Source organism: Macaca nemestrina, chromosome 9 (assembly GCF_043159975.1).
Source record: "Macaca nemestrina isolate mMacNem1 chromosome 9, mMacNem.hap1, whole genome shotgun sequence".
Classification (NCBI taxonomy): Eukaryota; Metazoa; Chordata; class Mammalia; order Primates; family Cercopithecidae; genus Macaca; species Macaca nemestrina.
The window spans coordinates 74,297,923-74,318,836 of record NC_092133.1 but is presented as its reverse complement, the minus strand read 5'-3'; the positions used below and the strand labels follow the sequence as shown (position 1 = coordinate 74,318,836).

General features: G+C 46.9%; 1 protein-coding gene and 1 pseudogene across 1 annotated transcript in view; one reads left to right on the top strand and one right to left on the bottom strand.

Annotated features, from left to right (window-relative positions):
• Positions 1-345: 345 nt before the first annotated feature.
• LOC105466219 (histone H2A.Z pseudogene) overlaps positions 346-20,914 on the bottom strand; it is a 28,990-nt pseudogene continuing 8,421 nt past the window's right edge.
• Positions 15,588-20,914, top strand: part of LOC105465968 (discs large MAGUK scaffold protein 5) — a 149,067-nt gene continuing 143,740 nt past the window's right edge. The window contains exon 1 of the mRNA XM_071068791.1: positions 15,588-15,835. The gene's annotated coding sequence lies outside the window, so the exon portion shown is untranslated. The remainder of the gene's footprint in view (positions 15,836-20,914) is intronic.

Genomic DNA, 20,914 nt, shown 5'->3' with positions numbered 1-20,914 from the left:
ACCTGATGTCAGGAGTTCGAGGCCAGCCTGGCCAACATGATGAAACCCCATCTCTACTAAAAATACAAAAGCTGGCCGGGCGTGGTGGCGTGCACCTGTAATCCCAGCTACTTAGGAGGCTGAGCCAGGAGAATTGCTTGAACCTGGGAGGTGGAGGTTGCAGTGAGCTGAGATCACACCATTGCACTCTAGCCTGGGCAACAAGAGCAAAACTCCATCTACAAAAAAAAAAGATGAAATTGTGTTTTTCACAGAGATACAGTCCACTGGAATCACCATGCTGGACAGTTGGTAGAGTACTTAGAGTCCCGGGATAATAAGGAATCCAGGCAGCCTTTAGACAGTCTACTGTTGTCCTTTCTTCCCCATCAGAGATCTGTGAGTGTGTGGAACGACACTGCCACTAGCAATTGTAGCCTTGATGAGAGAAGATGAAGATGAAGAGAATTCTTCATCTTCACAAACAGCAAGTTCCAAGTGACAAGGGGTAATACGCTTTACCTTGAAGTCTTTTGATGCTTTTGCTGCCAGTTCAGGTAGCTCTGCGGTGAGTTACTCTAGGATGGCTATGCTATGCACTGCGGCAGTTGCACCCACATGCCCATGACTGGTTGTCCTAGATCTCAGGTGTCGATGAATATGTCCCACTGGGAACTGCAGGTCGGCTCTCTACGAGCCTTTGTCTTGGTTTTTCCAGAGTCCTTCCCAGCCTTATTGCCAGTTGTTTCGAATTCTGCTGAAGCTCAAACAAGCAAGACAGAGAAAGGGCTAATCAAACACCCAGCAAGATCCCACCACCTATTTCTTCAGTGCAATGCAATTTAAACTACCAACCTGCTCCTTTTCTGATCTGGGCCAGTTCACCCCTCCTTAGGCAACCTGATGGTCCTCCGCTCCCAGGAGGTCATCATATTGATGCCAAACTTAGTACGGATACCCGATCGGCATAGCATGCTACAGCCCAGAACTCCTGGGCTCAAGCGATCTTCCTGCCCCTGCCTCCCCAGGAACTAGCACTAAAGGTGCAAACCACTATGCCCAGCAAGAGTATAATGTATATAGACATTCAATTTGCAAATATATAAACCTGAGACAAAAACACAATACTGTTGGGGTTTTGGTGGTTTTTGAGACCATGTCTCACTCTGTCACCTAGACTAGAGTACAGTGGTGCGAACATGGCTTACTGCAGTCTTGACCTCCTGGAATCAAGCAGCCCTCCTGCTTCAGCCTCCCACGTAGCTGGGACTACAGGCACATGCCATCACACTCAACTAATCTTTTTATTTTTTTGTAGAGATGGGGTCTCACTTTGCTGCCAGGCGGGTTTTGAACTCCTGATCTCTGTCCTCCACCTCAGCCTCCCAAAGTGCTGGGATTACAGGTATGGGCCACCATGCCTGGCCACTTTTTTTTTTTTTTTTTTTTTTTAGGGGAACATTCAAAGGACAAAAAGGAGCTCTTTAAACTTAAAAATATAATGTGAGAAATCAAAAACTCAGTAGAAGGATTGGAATATAAAATTGAGGAAAGCTTACAAAAACATAGTCACAGAAAATAGGAGAGAAGAGATAAGAAAATTAGAGGCCTAATACAGGAATTCCACTTTCTGAATAATAGGAATTCCAGAAAAATAAATAAATAAACAAATAAATAAATAAACAAAAAACAACAGAGAAGAAGGAGTGGAGGAAATGCTCAAAGAAACACCCGGGCTGGGCATGATGCCTCACACCTGTAATTCCAGCACTTTGGGAGGCCAAGGCGGGTGGATCATGAGGTCAGGAGTTTGAGACCAGCCTGGCCAACATATGAAACCTCATCTGTACTAAAAATACAAAAAATTAGCCAGGTGTGGTGATAGGCGCCTGCAATTCCAGCTACTCAGGAAGCTGAGGCAGGAGAATCACTTGAACTCGGGAGGGGGAGGTTCCAGTGAGCTGAGATTGCGCCACTGCACTCTAGCTGGGTGACAGAGCAAGCCTCCATCTCAAAAAAAAAAAAAAAAAAAAAAAATACCCAAAGAAAATTTTCAGGCTGGGCGCGGTGGCTCAAGCCTGTAATCCCAGCACTTTGGGAGGCCGAGACGGGCGGATCACGAGGTCAGGAGATCGAGACCATCCTGGGTAACACAGTGAAACCCCGTCTCTACTAAAAATACAAAAACTTAGCCGGGCGAGGTGGCAGGCGCCTGTAGTCCCAGCTACTCGGGAGGCTGAGGCAGGAGAATGGCGTGAACCCGGGAGGCGGAGCTTGCAGTGAGCTGAGATCCGGCCACTGCACTCCAGCCTGGGTGACAGAGCGAGACTCCGTCTCAAAAAAAAAAAAAAAAAAAAAGAAAATTTTCAAAAACGGAGACATATATTTCCCATTTAAAAGGGCCCAAGATGTTCTTTGCCCAGTGGATGAAAAGAGACCAACATCAAGACAAATCATTGTAATTTAGAACACTGAAGACAAAGAGAAGATCCTGCAAGTTTCTGAAGGGAAAGGGGAGCAGGTCAGGAATTAAGAATGGCTTGAATGTCTCAATAGATGCACTGGAAGTTAGAAGACAAGCAATGCTTTCAAATTTCCAAAGGAAAATCATCTCCAACGTAATTCTTTTTTTTTTTTTTTTTTGAGACAAAGTCTCACTCTCACCCAGGCTGAAGTGTAGTGGTGCAATCTCAGCTTGCTGCAACCTCTGTCTTCTGACTTCAAGCAATTCTCCTGCCTCAGTCTCCCATGTAGCTGGGATTATAGGCATTGGCCACCAGACCTGACTAATTTTTTGTATTTTTAGTAGAGACAGGGTTTCACCAAGTTGGCCAGGCTGGTCTCAAACTCCTGACCTCAAGTGATCTGCCTACCTCGTATTCCCATAGTGCTGGGATTACAGGTGTGAGCCATGGTAACCAGCCATACAACTTAAAATTTTATACCCAACCAAACTATCAATCAAGGTTGAAGATAGAAAAAGACATTTGAGTCATTTAAGGTTCAGTAAAAAATGTTTATATACTCAGGAGGCTCCTGAAGGATGTGTTTCATCAAAATAAGGTAGTAAACCAAGAAAAAGACAAGGGGAAACAGGAATCTGACATGTGATAGACAAAGAGAATCCCCCAGGATGTTGGTAAAAAGAGACTGCAAGATGACAACAATGCAACAGTCCTGTAGGACAACCAGCCTAGACCAGATAAGGTCAGAAATGTCTAAGAGAGATTTCTTCTTTTCTTTCTTTTGAGACGGAGTTTTGCTCTTGTCACCCAGGCTGGAATACAATGGTGTGATCTCGGCTCACTGCAACCTCTGCCTCCCGGGTTGAAGCAATTCTCCTGCCACAGCCTCCCGAGTAGCCGGGATTACAGGCACCTGCCACAATGCCCGGCTAATTTTTTGTATTTTTAGTAGAGACAGGGTTTTATCATGCTGGCCAGGCTGGTCTCAAACTCCTGACCTCAGGCGATCCACCCATGTTGTCCTCCCAAAGTCCTGGGATTACAGGTGTGAGCCACTGTGCCCAGCCATGTCTAAGAGAGGTTTCTTCAAGAAAATAAAATTGGTAGAATATCATCTGAAAGTATTGAGGGAAGATTTCAACAACTGAAAGAGCTTAGCATTAAATACATAGGAAACTAAGTAAATGAAGTGGGGGTGGAGATAATTATTAGCTCCAGGGAAAATAAAAAATTGTGCATAGTCCATCACATGGTAATAGTGTTTACATAGTGGTAATAATGTAAACACTGGCTATTGCTCTAACCAAATTATTGTATGACTATAGTGGAAAGATGGAGGCCAGGAAGGGCGCATGAGTTGTTCGAGTACGGAAGACAATAAATAGTGCCTAAAACTGAAAAAAGTATGATGTAGTAATAAAGTAATATTATTGAGGGAAATGGAGATAAATGCCAAAAGAATGAGCTATAAAAATTGAAGATGGCCAGGTGTACTGGCTCATGCCTGTATTCCCAGCACTTTGAGAGGCCAAGGCGGGTGGATCACTTGAAGTCAGGAGCTCAAGACCAGCCTGGCCAACATGGTGAAACCCCGTCTCTACTAAAAATACAAAAATTAGCCAGGTATGGTGGCATACACCTATAGTCCCAGCTACTCAGGAGGCTGGGGCAAGAGGAGAATCGCTTGAATCTGGGAGGTGGAGGTTGCAGTGAGCTGAGATCACGTCACTGCACCCCAGCCTGGGTGACAGAGCGACACCCTGTCTCAAAAAAAAGAAGAAAAAATGGGCTGGACGCGGTGGCTCACGCCTGTAATCCCAGCACTTTGGGAGGCCGAGGCGGGTGGATCACGAGGTCAGGAGATCGAGACCATCCTGGCTAACACGGTGAAACCCCATCTCTACTAAAAATACAAAAAAATTAGCCGGGCGTGGTGGCAGGCGCCTGTAGTCACAGCTACTCAGGAGGCTGAGGCAGGAGAATGGCGTGAACGTGGGAGGCAGAGCTTGCAGTAAGCCGAGATCACACCACTGCACTCCAGCCTGGGTGACAGAGCGAGACTCCGCCTGAAAAAAAAAAAAAAAAAAAAAATGAAGGTGATTATCTCTGCTAAGGGGAAGGGAGAGGGCTCTTTTTCATAAGTCTTGCACCATCCTTTGACTTTTTAAGCTATGTAAATGAATAACTTAAATAAAAATTAAAACTTTGACCCAATTTCTATATCCGAACTTACAGCCTGAGGCAGGCAAACACACAAAGCAATGTAAAGACAAAGCATCCAAAACCTGAAAAGGAAAGTTAAGTTGTACCCAGGGAAGGACAGCATACACGTAGGTAAGAGGAACAGCAGGACTTCCGGAAATAGGCTGAAAATATTAATGATGCCTCCTTAGACTCATCCAGGAAACCATCATATTTAACATGACCTGGAACTTGACCTTTCAGGATGCAGTCTGTTCTCCCAGGGATGGGAGGTGGGAGCTTCCCTAGGGAAAGTAACGTGGGATGGAAGTTTCTAAAAGCCAAAGCAGCCATCACTGTCCCCACTACTTCCTGTTCCTCTTCATCCATCCTCTCCTCCATCCTCCACCAGCCCCTCAGGATCCCTGCTTAGAGATATTGACCTGTGCTCATGTTTGCAAAGATCAAACTGACTGAGGGGATTAGGACGCGCTTAAGAGCCAGCAGACAAATCTGGCTTTACTTTTACCCCTGCATCCTCTCTCCCCAGCCATGTTTGTGGTATCTGGGCAGACAGCTCAGCCAACCCACCTGCACAGCTTCCCCAGACATTCCACACCCAGACAGTGGTGCCAGGAGTAAAGCGGTAGAGAAAGGGAAGGTATTAGGGGAGAATTAAGGTGAGGAAGTGACTCAGCCCCGCATAAGCCTGCAGGCATCCGGAGGAGTTCTCAGGAGGCAGTGGCGGCTGGGCCGCATTTCAAGCTGGCCTGTGAGTGAGGCTGAAATGTGACTCGCTCTGCCCCACCAGGCACTCGGTGTTGCAGGGGAGGGCTGGCTGTGCTCCTGTCCCCAGCCCAGACTCCCAGAACATCCCTGGTGGTCTGGTTGGGTTTGGGGTCACTGGATTTTGCATGGCAATGGGTTTCTTTCTTCTGGGTTTGTTTGCCTTGCATAGGGTGGAACCAGGTAGAGAGGTGACTACGGCAGGAGCGGCCTCTCCTGTGAAAGAAGCCGCTCCCCTCGAGGACAGAGGGCGGTGGGCTTTGGGGGCCTGGCAAGGGAAAGCAAGCCCGTAGGCAGGACCACTGCTTCATACAGAATATGCTGCCTTTCAGTTAGACAATTCAAATTCAGGCTCTTGACACTTGGACAAGATACCAGCCTCTCAGAGACTGTTTATTCATGGAACAAACCCTGGAAAACAAAATTACCTCGATTGTCAGATGCGTTCACTCTGTAACCACCTCTGATATGCCAGGGTCTGGGTTCAGTTTAGAAATAATTTTTAAAAGTAAGCCATCTCACTCCATTAAGATGGCTACTATCCGGCTGGGTGCGGTGGCTCACTTCTGGAATCCCAGCACTTTGGGAGGCCAAGGCAGGAGGATCGCTTGAGCTCAGGGGTTCAAGACCAGCCTGGGCAACACAGCTAAACCCTGCTTCTACAAAAAAATATTTAAAATTAGGCAGGTGGTGCCATGCACCTGTAGTCCCAGCTACTTGGGGGTGCTAAGGCAAGAGGGTTGCTTGAACTCAGGAGGTAGAGGCTGTAGTGAGCCAAGATTGTGCCATTGCACTCCAACCTATGGGACAAAATGACACCCTGTCTCAAAAAAAAAAAAAAAAAAAAGGATGGTTACAATGAAAAAATTTAAAATATGTTTAAAAACAGGCTGGGCACAGTGGCTCGCACCTATAATCTTAGCACTTTGGGAGACCAAACTGGGAGGATCATCTGAGGCCAGGAGTTGGAGACCAGCCTGGTCAACACAGCCAGACCCTGTCTCTACACAAAATTTAAAAATTAGCCAGGCATGGTCACACATGCCTATAGTCCCAGCTACTGGGGAGGCTGAGATAGTAGGATCCTTGAGCCCAGGAGTCCAATCCTATAGTAAGCTATGATCATGCCACTGCACTGCACTCCAGCCTGGGCAACAGAACAAGACTCTGTGTCTGTAAATAAGTAAGTAAGTAAATAAATAAATAAGTAAATATTTTAAACATAAATAAAAACCAGAAAATAACAAGCCTTAGCAAGGATATGGAGAAACTGAAATTCTTGTGCACTATGGGTGGAAATATACAATCATGCAGCTGCTGTGGAAAAGAGTATGGCAGTCCCTCAGAAAATTAAACGTAGACCAGGCATGGTGGCTCACACCTATAGTCTCAGCCCTTTGGAAGGCCAAAGCAAGAGGATCACAAGAGATCAGGAGTTTAAGACCAGCTTGGGCAACACAGAGAGGCCCCCATCTCTACAAAAAAAAAATTAATTAGCTGGGCATGGTGGTGTGCACCTGCGGGGCCAGCTACTTGGGAAACTGAGGCGGGAGGATCACTTGAGCCAGGTGAAGGCTGCAGTGAGCACTGATCACACCACTGCACTCCAGTCTGGGTGACAGAGCGAGACCCTGTCTCAAAAAAAAAACAAAATAATGATAATAATAATAATAAATAAATAAACATAGGCTGAGTGTGGTGGCTCATGCCTGTAATCTCAGCACTTTGGGAGGCAGAGGTAGAAGGATACCTTGAGCCCAGGAGTTCAAGGTTGCAGTGAACTGTGATCACATCACTGCACTACAGCCTGGGTGACAGAGTGAGACCTTGTCTCGTAGATAAATAAAACATAGAATTACCATATAATCCAGGTCGGGCACAGTGGCTCACACCGCTCAGGTGGATCACCTGAGGTCAGGAGTTCAAGACCAGTCTGGCCAACATAGTGAAACCCCGTCTCTACTAAAAATACAAAAATTAGCCAAGTGTGGTGGTGCGTGCCTGTAGTCCCAACTACTCGGGAGGCTGATGCAGAATTGCTTGAACCCAGGAGGCGGAGGTTGCAGTGAACTGAGATGGCACCACTTCACTCCACCCTGGGTGACAGAGTGAGACTCTGTCTCAAAAAAAAAAATTGCCATATGATTCAGCAGAGTATTTGCCTAAAATAACTAACTATTTTGATAATAAAATCCATCAGCCTCAGCCTCTCAAAGTACTGGGATTACAGACGTGAGCCACCACGCCCGGCCTGGTGTCTTTTTAAAAGAAATTTAGGTCGGGTGTGGTGGCTCACGCCTGTAATCCCAGCACTTTGGGAGGCTGGGACGGGTGGATCACAAGGTTAGGAGCTTGAGACCAGCGTGGCCAAGATGGTGAATCCCCGTCTCTACTAAAAATACAAAAAAATTAAGCACTCGCAGTGACAGATGCCTGTAATCCCAGCTACTCGGGAGGCTGAGGCAGGAAAATTGCTTGAACCCGGGAGACGGAGGTTGCAGTGAGCTGAGATCACGCCACCATTGCACTCTAGCCTGGGTGACAGAGCAAGACTCCTTCTCAAACAAAAAAAAAAAAAAAAAAAGAAGTTTACAAAGTATTATTATTTTAATTATGGTAAAATAGACATAACATGAAATTAACCATCTTAATCATTTCAAGGGCACAGTTCACTAGTATTAATTACATTCACATTGCTGTGCAACCAATTTCCAGAACTCTTTTCATCTTGCAAAACTGAAACTCTGTACCCTGCCTGTTAAGCAACAATTCCCCGTTCTCCCCTCTCCCAGCCCCTGGCAGCCCCTCTTCTATTTTCTCTCTCTGGGACTTGGACTATTCTAGGTACCACAAGTAAATGGAATCGCATAGTATTTGTCTTTTTGTGACTGGCATATTCCACTTAGCATGATGTCCTCAAGGTTTATCCATTGTAGGATGTAAGAATTTCCTTTCTTCTTAAGGCTGAATATCTTACTGCATGTACAGATCACATTTTGCTGCTCCCTTCATCTGTCGACGGACATTTGGGTTGCTTCCACCTTTTGACTTTTGTGAACAATCCTGCTATGAAGGTGGGTGTCCAAATAACTCTATGATACCCTGCTTTTAATTCCTTTTTTTTTTTTTTTTTTTTTTTTGAGACAGAGTTTTGCTCTTGTTGCCCGGGCTGGAGTGCAATGGCCCGATCTCAGCTCGCTGCAACCTCTGCCTCCAGGCTTCAGGTGATTCTCCTGCCTCAGCCTCCCGAGTAGCTGGAATTAGACGCATGTGCCACATGAGCACAGTGGCTCACGTCTGTAATCTCAGCACTTTGGGAGACCTAGGCAGGTGGGTCGCTTGAGGTCAGGAGTTCAAGACCAGCCTGGCCCACATGGTAAAACCCCATCTCTACTAAAAATACAAACATTAGCCGGGTGTAATGGTGGGCACCTGTAATCTCAGTTACTCAGGAGGCTGAGGCAGAATAGCTTGAACCCAGGAGGTGGAGTTTGCAGTGAGCCAAGATTGTGCCCTTGCACTCCAGCCTGGGTGACAGAGAGAGACTCCATCTCAAAAAATAAAATAAAAATTAAAAAACTAAAATAAAGTAAATGGGTTTCCTCACAGTTCAGTTTACATATATACTGGGCTTGACATGTGGTTCCCAGGTCATCTCGCCTGGGTTTCAGGGCAGTGTTTAGGTATCAAAGGGGATGTAAGTACCAGTTCCTTAGGAAAGGCCCAGGAGAAAGGCTGTAGCCTTAACAAATGAGAAGTAGGGGACTCAGAGAAGAAGATGACAAGCCTACAACAAGAGGGGAAGAAACTTACTGTTTTGTTGGTGATGGTGGGTTTTTTTATCTTCTTTTTTTTTTTTGAGACGGAGTCTTGCTCTGTTGCCAGGCTGGAGTGCAGTGGTGTGATCTCAGCTCACTTCAACCTCTGCCTCCTGGGTTCAAGCGATTCCCCTGCCTCAGCCTCCCAAATAGCTGGGACTATAGGTGTGTGCCACCACGCCCAGCTAATTTTTTGTATTTTAAAAGACGGGGTTTCACCATGTTGGCCAGGGTGGTCTCAATCTCCTGACCTCATGATCCACCTGCCTCGGCCTCCCAAAGTGCTAGGATTACAGGCATGAGCCACTGCGCCCCGCTGAAACTTACTTTACTACTCACCATTTGGGCACCATAGTTTCCTAGATGAACAGAGAGTATATCTTGTAATATTTAAAGACATGGCATTGCCAGGTGTGGTGGCTCACGCCTGTAATTCTAGCACTTTGGGAGGCTGAGGCGGGTGGATCACCTGAGGTCAGAAGTTTGAGACCAGCCTGGCCAACCTGGTGAAACCCCGTCTCTACCAGTAATACAAAATTATCTGGGCATGGTGACACATGCCTGTAATTCCAGCTACTTGGGAGGCTGAAGCAGGAGAATTGCTTGAACCGGGAAGCAGAGGTTGCAATGAGCCGAGATCGTGCCATTACACTCCAGCCTGGGCAACAAGAGCAAAACTCTGTTCAAAAAATAAAATAAAATAAAGACGTGACATTGCTAAATACCTATTTTACTCTCCATTTTGACTTGTGAGATGTGTATCTGTAAGTGTGTGTAGTAAGGGCATTAGGCAGACCTACCCAGAAGTGCTTTCCTGAGCAAGGACATCCATAGCAGAGATTGTTCGTTGTCCTGCAAATCCATTCTCCCTCCTTCCTTAATCATGAAACTCCCAGCTTTTAGCTGGGCACACAGCCACCAAGAACGAGGACTACATTTCCCAGTATCACTTGCAGTTCGTTCTTTCTGAGAGATTAAGCTCTGGCCACTGGAATATATGCAGTGCCTGTATGACTTTCTGAAAGTGTATTCAAAGGAAAGGGACAAAAAATTCTTTTTGTCTTTCCTCCTTCTTGTTGGCTAGGATATAGACGTGATGGCTGGAGCTCAAGCAGCTCAAGCCATTTGCAGAGACAGTGGAACAAGAGCAATGGAACCTACCTCATGGAGCCCTGTATCAGTCTGGATAGCTGACTTCAGACCTTCATTGATGTGGGACAGAAATGTATTTCTGTTTTGCTTAATTTGCTGTTATTTGGGGATTTCTGTTACTCACAGAAAAAAATAAATTTTTTGTTTTGGGGTTTTGTTTTGTTTGTTTGTTTTTGTTTTTTTGAGATGGAGTCTTGCTCTGTCACCCAGGCTGAAGTGCAGTGGTGTGACCTTGGCTCACTGCAACCTCCGCCTCCTGGGTTCAAGTGATTCTCCTGCCTCAGTCTCCCTAGTAGCTGGGATTACAGGCGCCTGCCACCACACCTAGCTAATTTTTGTATTTTTGTAGAGACAGGATTTTGCAATGTTGGTCAGGCTTGTCTCGAACTCCTGACCTCAGGTGATCTGCCCACCTTGGGATTACAGGCAGGATTACAGGCATGAGCCACTGCAGCCAGCCAGAAAAAAATAATTTTAACTGACTTTCACAGTAGCCAATAAACCTTGGGCTTACTCCCATCGGGGGTCTATGCACCATTTTTCTTTTCTTTTCTTTTTTTTTTTTTTTTTTGAGATAGGGACTCACTCTGTTGCCCACAGGCTGGCATACAGGGGTATGATCATAGCTCACTACAGCCTCTAATTCCTGGACTCAAGTGATCCTCCTTCCTTAGCCTCCCAAAGTGCTAGTGTGTGAGCCACCACACCTGACTTTTTTTTTTTCCTTTTTTTTTTTTTTTTTGAGATGGAGTCTCGCTCTGTCACCCAGGCTGGAGTGCAGTGCAGTGGTGTGATCTCGGCTCACTGTAAGCTCTGCCTCGTGGGTTCACGCCATTCTCCTGCCTCAACCTCCTGAGTAGCTGGGACTACAGGTGCCCACCACCACATCTGGCTAATTTTTTTGTAGTTTTAGTAGAGACGGGGTTTCACCATGTTAGCCAGGATGGTCTCAATCTCCTGACCTTGTGATCTACCTGCCTTGGCCTCCCAAAGTGCTGGGATTACAGGCGTGAGCTACCGCACCCAGCCACACCTGACTGTTTTTTTCCTCCCCTTTCCCCAAACTCTTACCCTGATGAAACCAAGAGAGCTCAATTGGTGTTACCTGTGAGGAGAGAGGACCCTAGTGCTACTGAGTAAGTTGAACTGCAGATGAGACAGTCTAGAAGCAGATGCATTTCAGAAAACAGTTAGGCATTACCTGGGAAAGTTGAAAATCACATACCCCATGACCCAGCACTTCCTCTTAAATGTATTAAATAGATGTGTGCATTAGGAGTCACATACAGCAGCATTGTTAGTAATTGCCAAAGACTGGACACAATCCAAATGACCATCAACAGAAGAATGGCTAAGTAAATTGTGGTATGTTTATACAATAGAATCAGCCATGCAGCAGTGAGAATGTATAGCTATAGCCACAAGCATCGACCCAGGCAAAAGTCCAAAAAATGTTGCATAAAGAAGCAAGCCACAGAAGAAAACGTGTGGTCATAAATTCAAAACAAGGCAACGTCTTGTCTTGTGACATAGACATTCACAGTCAAACCATAAAGAAAGGTAAGAAAATGGCCAGATGCAGTGGTAACGCCTGTAATGCCAACACTTTGGGAGGCCAAGGTAGGCAGATCACTTGAGGTCAGGAGTTCGAGACCAGAGGCAGTCTGGCCAACATGGTGAAACTCCATCTCTACAAAAAAGACAAAAATTAGCTGGGTGTGGTGGTGGATGCCTGTAATCCCAGCTACTCAGGAGGCTGAAGCAGGAGGATCGCTTGAGCCCAGGAGGTGGAGGTTGCAGTGAGCCGAGATTATGCCACTGCACTCCAGCCTGGGCAACAGAGTGAGACTCTGTCTCAAAAAAAAAAAAAAAAAAAAATTAAGAAAAGTAAAAAAGTGAGCCAGGCACGGTGGCTCACTCCTGTAATCCCAGCACTTTGGGAGGCCGAGGCAGGTGGATCACCTGAGGTCGAGAGTTCAAGACCAGTCTGACCAACATGGAGAAACCCAATCTCTACTAAAAATACAAAATTAGCCGAGTGTGGTGGCACATGCCTGTAATCCCAGCTACTCGGGAGGCTGAGGCAGGAGAATCCCTTGAACCCGGGAGGCAGAGGTTGCGGGGAGCCGAGATGGTGCCACTGCACTCCAGCCTGGGCGACACAGTGAGAGACTCTGTCTCAAAAAAAAAAAAAAAGTAAGAAAATGATTCCCCTCAGAATCAGATTAGAAGTTAGATGAAGGCAAGAGGCAGGGAATAATAATGTCATGGAGGGGTCCAGGAAAGGAGGAAAGCCTTCTGAGGTTCTGGTAAGGTTCTATTTCTTATCCTGGGGGCCAGCACATGGGGGTGACTATATGGGTGTTTGCTTTGGAACTGTTTTGAAACTATACACATACATTTTCTGCTGTCTTGTGCCTGTAAGAGAGAAGGAGGGAGGAAGAGTGAAGACACTGTTTTGACAGTGGAGGGGGAAAGAATGAATGCCTTTTTCCCTCTTCCTTCCCTGTCAGCATTCATGACTCATTCCACCACTATTTAGCACTTACTCCATTCTGCTTGAATTACTGTTAGCTGTTAACACGTCTGTCTCCCTCTGTCATTAATTTATTCATTCAGCTGACAATTACTGAAAGTCCCCAAGGTGTCTGCAGGAAAAAGGGGCGACTGAAGAGAGTTAACCAATAAAAGGGAAAAAACCTAGGCCCTCTCCTCCAGCAGCTCAGTCTTGGGGTGGGGGATGGGAGAGACAGATTCCTCTGGAGCTCTGTGGCAATTTGGCCCTGTGCCCTCGGGGCTTGGGTTCTAACAGAGGTGCAAGTTCGAGATCCACCTGAGAACCGGGACTGGTTTCCTGCTGCCCTGTATCCTTTACCACCTGGCACAACCATGGAGACAGCTGGTGTGTGTTAGGGCCTGGGTAAGTCAGTGTGAGTCTCTTCAAGCTTCAAATGCAAGTTTAAATCGAAAGCCTAGTTGACTATCCCGGGAAAGGGATTTCAGAGAGTCCTGGTTCACTGTCCTGATAAAATTCACGTAGGGTGCTAGTTAAAAATTCAGGTTTTGCCGGGCACGGTGGCTCATGCCTGTAATCCCAGCACTTTGGGAGGCCGAGGTCGGTGGATCACCTGAGGTCAGGAGTTCAAGACCAGCCTGGCCAACATGGTGAAACCCTGTTTCTACTAAAAACACAAAAATTATGGCCGGGCACGGTGTGAGCCACTGCACCAGGCCAAACCTAAACCTAATTTTTTTTTTTTTGGAGACAGAGTTTGACTTCATGCCTATAATCCCAGCACTTTGGGAGGCCGAGGCAAGCGGATCACAAGGTTAGGAGTTCCAGACCAGTCTGGCCAACATGGCGAAACCCCATCTCTACTAAAAATATAAAAATTAGCCAGTGTGGTGGCGTGCGCCTGTAATCCCAGCTACTTGGAAGGCCAAAGCAGAAGAATTGCTTGAACTTGAGAGACAGAGGTTGCAGTGAGCCAAGTTTGCACCACTGCAGTCCAGCCTGGGCAACATAGCAAGACTCCATCTCAAAAAACTGAAAATAAATTTAAAAATACAAAAATTAGCGGGGCGTGGTGGCAGCTGCCTGTAATCCCAGCTACTCAGGAGGCTGAGGCAGAATTGCTTGAACCTGGGGTGGGGATGGGTGGGGCAGAGGTTGCAGTGAGCCGAGATCTTGCCATTGCGCTCCAGCCTGGACAAGAACGAATCTCTGTTTCAAAAAAAAAAAGAAAAAAAAGAAAATTAGATTTGGCGTGGTGCAGTGGCTCACACCTGTAATCCCAGCATTTTGGGAGGCCGAGGCAAGAGGATCACTTGAGCCCAGGGGTTTGAGACCAACCTGGAAAACAAAGCGAGATCCTGCCTCTACAAACATTTCTTAAAATGAGCCCTATTTGGTGGTGCGTGCCTGTAATCCTAGCTACTCAGGAGGGTAAGGTGGGAGGATTCCTTGAACCCAGGCATTTGAGGCTGCAGTGAGCCATTACTGCACCACTGCACTCCAGCCTGAGTGACAGAAAAAAAAAAAAAAAAAAAAGTGTCTCAGACTCTTGTCCTACGTTGAAGCCCAGGAATTTGGATGTAAAACTAGCCCTTACAGTGTTATGTGTGTTGTCTGGTGATATGTGTGTCCTGCTCTTTTCTGAGTGTAAACTCTATTTCACCATCTGGGAAGCCCTGAAGTGACTGGGTTGGGGGTTAGCAGAGTGGCCTCCTTATTCCCAGGAAAGTGCTAGGTCTGAGGTGGAGAAGGCTTTATTCATATCTCTCAATATCTCTCTTGGGGGTCAGTGAATGTTTGTGGAAGTCAAATGAACTAAGAATAAATGAGAAATAACCCAACATTTCTCTGAAATGGAAATGAATCCTGCTGCCAACTCTGGAACATGCAAAATACTGTTCTATTAGTATTTGATTTTTTCATATTGTTTAGAGACAGGACCTGGCTGTGTCACCCAGGCTGGAGTGCAGTGGCACAATCACAGCACACTGCAGCCTCAAACTCCCAGGCTCAAGTGATCCTTGCGCCTCAGCCTCTCTGTAGGATTACAGGTGTGTGCCGCCATGCCTAGCTAATTTTATTCTATTTTATTTTTTTGAAGAGACAGGGTCTAACTATGTTGCCCAGCCTTGTCTCCAACTCCTGGCTTCAAGTGATCCTCCTACCTCGGCCTCCCAAAGTGCTGGGATTATAAGCATGAGCCACTACGCTTGACCATGTCCTATTACTCATATTTGTGTTCATTTGAAAACATTCTGAAGTGGTACCATAAGGTGTTTGAGAGTTCATCTCTGGACGTGGGTTTTAATCCCTGTTCTTCGACTTGCTATTTGTGTGACTTTGGGCACATCATCTGATGCTCCCTTGACTCAGTTTCCCCATTGTTAAATGGACACGCTAATAATGGTACCTATATGTATCAGAGGGCTGTTCTGAAGACTGAAAGAGTCTATATATGAAAAGTAGTTAATATCGTGTATGGCACACTACTACTAGAATGGTGAGTACTGTGATTTGTGATCCCCTTTGCTTTTGTCTTGCAGCGAGAAGGTGGAGCCAGGCTTGGGTGGAGACAACCTCAGGAAGGGAGAAGGGACTCTTCTAGAGCCAGTCAGCCTCCCTGAATAAAAGAGGCTCAGAAAACCTGGGTGGGGCTTATGCTCCCTGAAACCAAGGAAGAAAAACCTCCCTATGGAGGGCAGAGCTCTGTATGCAGGCCACAACTGGCCTTTCCTGGTTGGGAAGCTTCTGTGGTGCCTAGTAACTCACTCCTGTGTGCATTTTTCCTCCTTTAGCCTCTTCAGTTTTACCATAGATTGAAGTCAGACCCTGCGGAGTTGCTGAAAAGGCTCATGTGCTTGCTTTCCTGGGCAGTCAGGAGGGAGGAAACCAGGGAGCAAGACTGGGTCATTAAAAACCTCTGGAGGAGAAGACCTCGGGTAAGTCAGCATTTTCCTGCTTGGATTCAGGGTCCTCCCCTGAAAAAATGAAGGAACTGGACATGTAGATGTGCCCAGTTATGCTCAGAAAAAGAGGGAGGTGGGTTATGTGGCAGCTGAACTGAGATCAGAAGTGACCCAGGGAGTGGGGATGTATCGGGGGCTCCCCTGCAATTCAAGGCATTTTCCTCCCAAAAGACTTATGTCCAGAATTATCATCCCATTTCACAGATAAGAAAATCAAGTCATAAAACAGGCAACGGGGAGGTATGGAAACAAACGAAGCCCACTCAAATGAAAATGAGCAAAGGCTATTTATTCAGAGCTTGCTATAGCAAGGGAGTCAGCTACCATCACTTGCCTTTGTCAGAGGACTCAAAGGCGGGCAGGGGAGTGAGGAAGCTTTATGGTGGGAAAAGGGGAGGCTTTGGGTGTGCCGTGATTGGAGGCTGTTGACATCGGGGAGCTGTAGGTGGGCTTATTAGAAGCAGGACATCCTATGTAACTGGTTAGGGGAGCATATCTGGCTTCCTTCAGTTGGTCCTATGTTGCACACTGGGGCAAAAATTAGGATGTTGTTGGTCAAGTTCTGGCCATTTTGGGCTGATTGCTGCAGGGGTTGTTTGGCTTCCTGGACTTGGTTGCCAGTGGTGGGTTGGCTTTCTGAATTGGTTGCTACAGGTTGTGGGTTGGAGTCTATTTTTAAATATAGTCTGGCCATTGCCTATTTGTATGTTCAGTCTCAGAGGTCTTCATGGCCCTGCACCCAAGCAACTATCTCTGCGGTGGCCTGCTGCTGCTGCAACACCTCGTGTGACCATGTTTGCTTAAACGAGGCCTCCCATGGAGGAGCTTTTCCTCCAAGGAACTCCTCCAGTAAAGCTGCATAGAGCTGGATGGCTCCCAGCTGGAAACTGAAGACCAGTGTTCCATCTGGCAGTTGTTTCTCCAGCTGCTGCTTCGACACAAAGGAGGTTTGCTTAAAGGGGCTCAGCCTTACCCACACCTGTGGGGAGTTGTTTTAAGGTGGTTGATTTCATCACTTTCCAGCTTCATGATCCTGAGCAGGCTGACTTGCTTCTCTGAGCCTCAGTGTGGAATGGTGGTACTGCTATGGCTACACAGAGAAGAGGAGGAACAATAGAGAAGGTGTGGGTGAAAGGAACTCTGAATGCTGTGGAATGCTTCAGGGCATTCTCGTCACGTCCAAGAGTCTGATTGGGCCCATGGGCCCCCTTTGCATCTGGTTTCCACGTGCCTGCACCCACCAGCAGGGCAGGCAGGGCCACTGTTGATTTCTGGCTTATTCCCCAGGAGCTGGTTTTCCTTTCTTGGAAGGTAGGGGCAGTTTTTGTTTGTTGGTTTTGTTTTGAGGTGGAGTTTCACTCTTGTTGCCCAGGCTGGAGTACAATGGCACGATCTCGGCTCACTGCAACCTCCGCCTCCTGGGTTCAAGTGATTATCCTGTCTCAGCCTCCCGAGTGGCTGGGATTACAGGCATGCACCACCACACCTGGCTAATTTTGTATTTTTAGTGGGGACGGGGTTTTACCATGTTGGTCAGGCTGGTCTGGAACTCCTGACCTCAGGTGATCTGCCCCCCTCCCAAAGTGCTGGGATTACAGGCGTGAGCCACTGCACCCAGCCTGGCAGGGGCAGTTTTGATGCATGTACAAAAAGTTCTTCTGGGACTTCTCAGCCACTCCTGAGATTTTCTTCCCCTGCAAGATGGGAACCACACACAACTAGAAAGGCTGGGAGGGGTGGCAATGCACAGCTTCAGATCCCTCATCTGTATGATGGAGCTAATGCTTACTGCCTATGGATGTGATGAAGATTAACTGGGGCCTGTGGGCAAAGCACTCAGTACAGTGCCTGGAACATACTTAGTGCTCAGGAAAGGGGGACTGCTTCGATTTGCTTTGTGGCTGGGGTTGTATTTACTCTAGATATACTGGTCCTCTCAGATCTGACTCCCTGGTCTAGACTGAAAAATGGAAGTGTTCTTATGGAGAGTTCCTGAGGACAATTACAAGTACCCAAAACAAGTAATCTCCTCTCCCTCCCTAATTCATTCTTCCAACAAGTAGGTGAGGTTTTTGTTTGTTTGTTTTTATTTTTTGAGACAGGGTCTTGCTCTGTCACCCAGGCTGGAGTGCAGTGGCACAATCATAGCTCACTGCAACCTCGACCTCCTGGGCTCAAGTGATTCTCCGATCTCGGCCTCCCAAGTAGCTGGGACCACGCCCAGCATAATTTCTTTTTACTTTTTGTAGAGACAGGGTCTCTCTATGTTGCCCAGGCTGGTCTCAAACTCCTGGGGTCAAGTGATCGTCGCTCCTTGGCCTCCCAAAGTGTTGCGATTACAGGCATGAGCCACCACGCCCTGCCTCTACCAATAGTTTTGAGCCCCTATTGTGTATCAAGCTAGATACTGGGGATATAGAGGTGAACTGAACAAGTGTTCTGTGGAGCTTAGAGTCTAGCAGGAAGCAGTCAGCAAACACAGAGTAACATAAAAGTAGTATAAAATGTGGCCAGGCGCCGTGGCTCATGCCTCTAATCCCAGCACTTCAGGAGGCTGAGGCAGGCAGATCACTTGAGGTCAGGAGTTTGAGACCAGACTGGCCAATGTGGTGAAACCCCATCTCTACTAAAAAAAATACAAAAAAATTAGCTGGGTGCACCTGTAATCCCAGCTACTCAGGAGGCTGAGGCAGGAGAATCACTTGAACCCAGGAGGCGGAGGTTGCAGTGAGTCAAGATCGTGCCATTGCACTCCAGCCTGGGCAACAAGAGCGAAACTCCGTCTCGGAAAAAAAAAAAAAAAAAAAAGTATAAAACGTGATGAATGCCGGGAAGAAAAATGACTGCTCATAGAATCCAATTTTGGTCATTTGTAGGGGAGGTGGGAACAAAGTGGGGATATGCAGAAATAACCTTTAAACTGAGACCTAAAGGACAGAAAGATGTGAGCTCCCCTTGGCACACTTTCCCTTGCCTTGGGTTTTTCAATTTTCAGGTATTTCTGAAGCATCTACTCCAGGCCTTCCTCTGTCATATGCACTGTGAAGGATATGAGAAAAATAACAGCATAAGGTCCCTGTCCCTAGTATGTTTGTGAGGCAAAGACATCCCAGGCCAAACTTATGAATGATGCAAGGCAATAGATAATGGCAAAAGAGGAAGAGGCATCAGGACTTCGGGGAGGGAAAGGCAAGGTCAGCAGGAGATTCCTGCCCTAGAGAATGAGAGGAGTTTGGACAGGCAAAGAGGAGGCAGAAGTGGGCCCTGGGGGAGAAGGTGCACATTGTATTGGTGGAGGACGGAGAGGGTCAGTAGCTGGAGTATTGGGCGAAGCGATAGGAGATGAGTTAGAAGACAGCAAGTTTTGGATGCCCTGCAGGCAATGGGGAGCTAGTGGAGACTTTTGAGGAGTTGAGGGAGTGGTATGTTGTTCTGAAGAGGTGACTCCCACAATGCATGAGGCATTGTGCACTGGAAGACTAGGCTGACCGGGAGATAATCTGCTTGGCCCACTGGGGTTCACCGAGACGGCTGTTCAGGCCTCAGGTTAAATTGTCAATCCTTTGGGAGAAGTAACCAGGATGATGTTATCACAGAGTGTCAGATCCTTTCCAGCTGTGACTTCAAACTGGTTCCTGTAAAAGAGACACACCATAGGAGTGTTTTAACAGGGAAGGAGGATGACGGGTGAGGAGCTAGGGCATAGGCCTTGCAGGGTTTCTGCAAAGAATTTAGGCGATAAACTTGAATTCCCACTCTAGTTTTGACAATAAATGATGTGTGGTTTTGGGCAAGCAACTTCTTAGCTCTTCATTTGCAAAGTGAGGTTAGTTAGCCCTAGGGCTTAGCCAAGAACTTGGCACACAGTACGCACTTAATAAATAGTATTTTTATTTATTTCATCATTAATAATTCATTAGTCCTTTCTAAGGATTAATCTGAGGTTCTCAAATGCTTTGAATCTCTCATCTCAGAATCTTGCCTTGTCCTCGGTATCTGGGCAAGATTCATGACTAGGTCTGGGCCTCACTCAGATTCCCTGTCTTGCTCTGTCCCCAGGCTAGAGTGCTGTGGCCCGATCTTGGCTCACTGCAACCTCCAACTTCCTGATTCAAATGATTCTCCTGCCTCAGCCTCCCGAGTAGCTGGTGGGATTATAGGCATGCGCCACCACGCCCGGCTAATTTTTGTATTTTTGGTAGAAATGGGGTTTCACTATGTTGGCCAGGGTGGTCTCGATCTCCTGACCTCGTGATCCGACCGCCTCGGACTCCCAAAGTGCTGGGATTACAGGCGTGAGCCACCACGCCTGGTCAGATTCCCTGTTTTAAAATCCTAGGATATTTGCCTCTGGGCCATTACTGAACTAAGAACAAAAGCAGTCTGGAAGAAAAATGTCTTCCTGATTTGAGAAGCTACCAAGAGCCAAGTTGGAGGTAATTTTTAACAAACAGGCATAGTTCATTTCATAGATATAGCATTCCTAAAAAGGTGTGTACAATATGGCATTTTCCTAAATAGAATTCCATTTTCAGCATCCTGGGGGAGTTAATTCTTTTAAGAAACTCTGCAAGGAAATCCTTTTAAATGTTGCATCTCGGATGTTGGGCCACGTGCAATTTCCCATGTGGGACAGGAAACCCGTCCTAGAAAGTACTGCTCCTCTGCTCACACACATCCATGTGTTCAGACTCATACTTGTGCAGTTTGCACTCACAGACACCCACAGGCACCTGGAAATGGTTCCTCCCCTGCTCACAGTGCCCTCACACTCTTGTCAATGTGAGTGCATGGACACTCAGGTGTGCACATGCATGCACTAACAGGCACACACAAGTACACATGCTCTTGTTGGCAGCCTTGTGTACTTCCAAAGGAGCTGCACACTCAGAGCAGAGCGCCAGGATCTGTTTCTCCAGGGAACAGCTGTCGCTTATCCATTAGAACATAAAATCCAAGGCCAGAGGCCCCTGGGGCCTCTGCTCACTTAGCCTGCAGAGAAAGCCCTGTATCCAGTGTCTTTATTTGAAAATGTTCCTGTTCCCTCCAGTC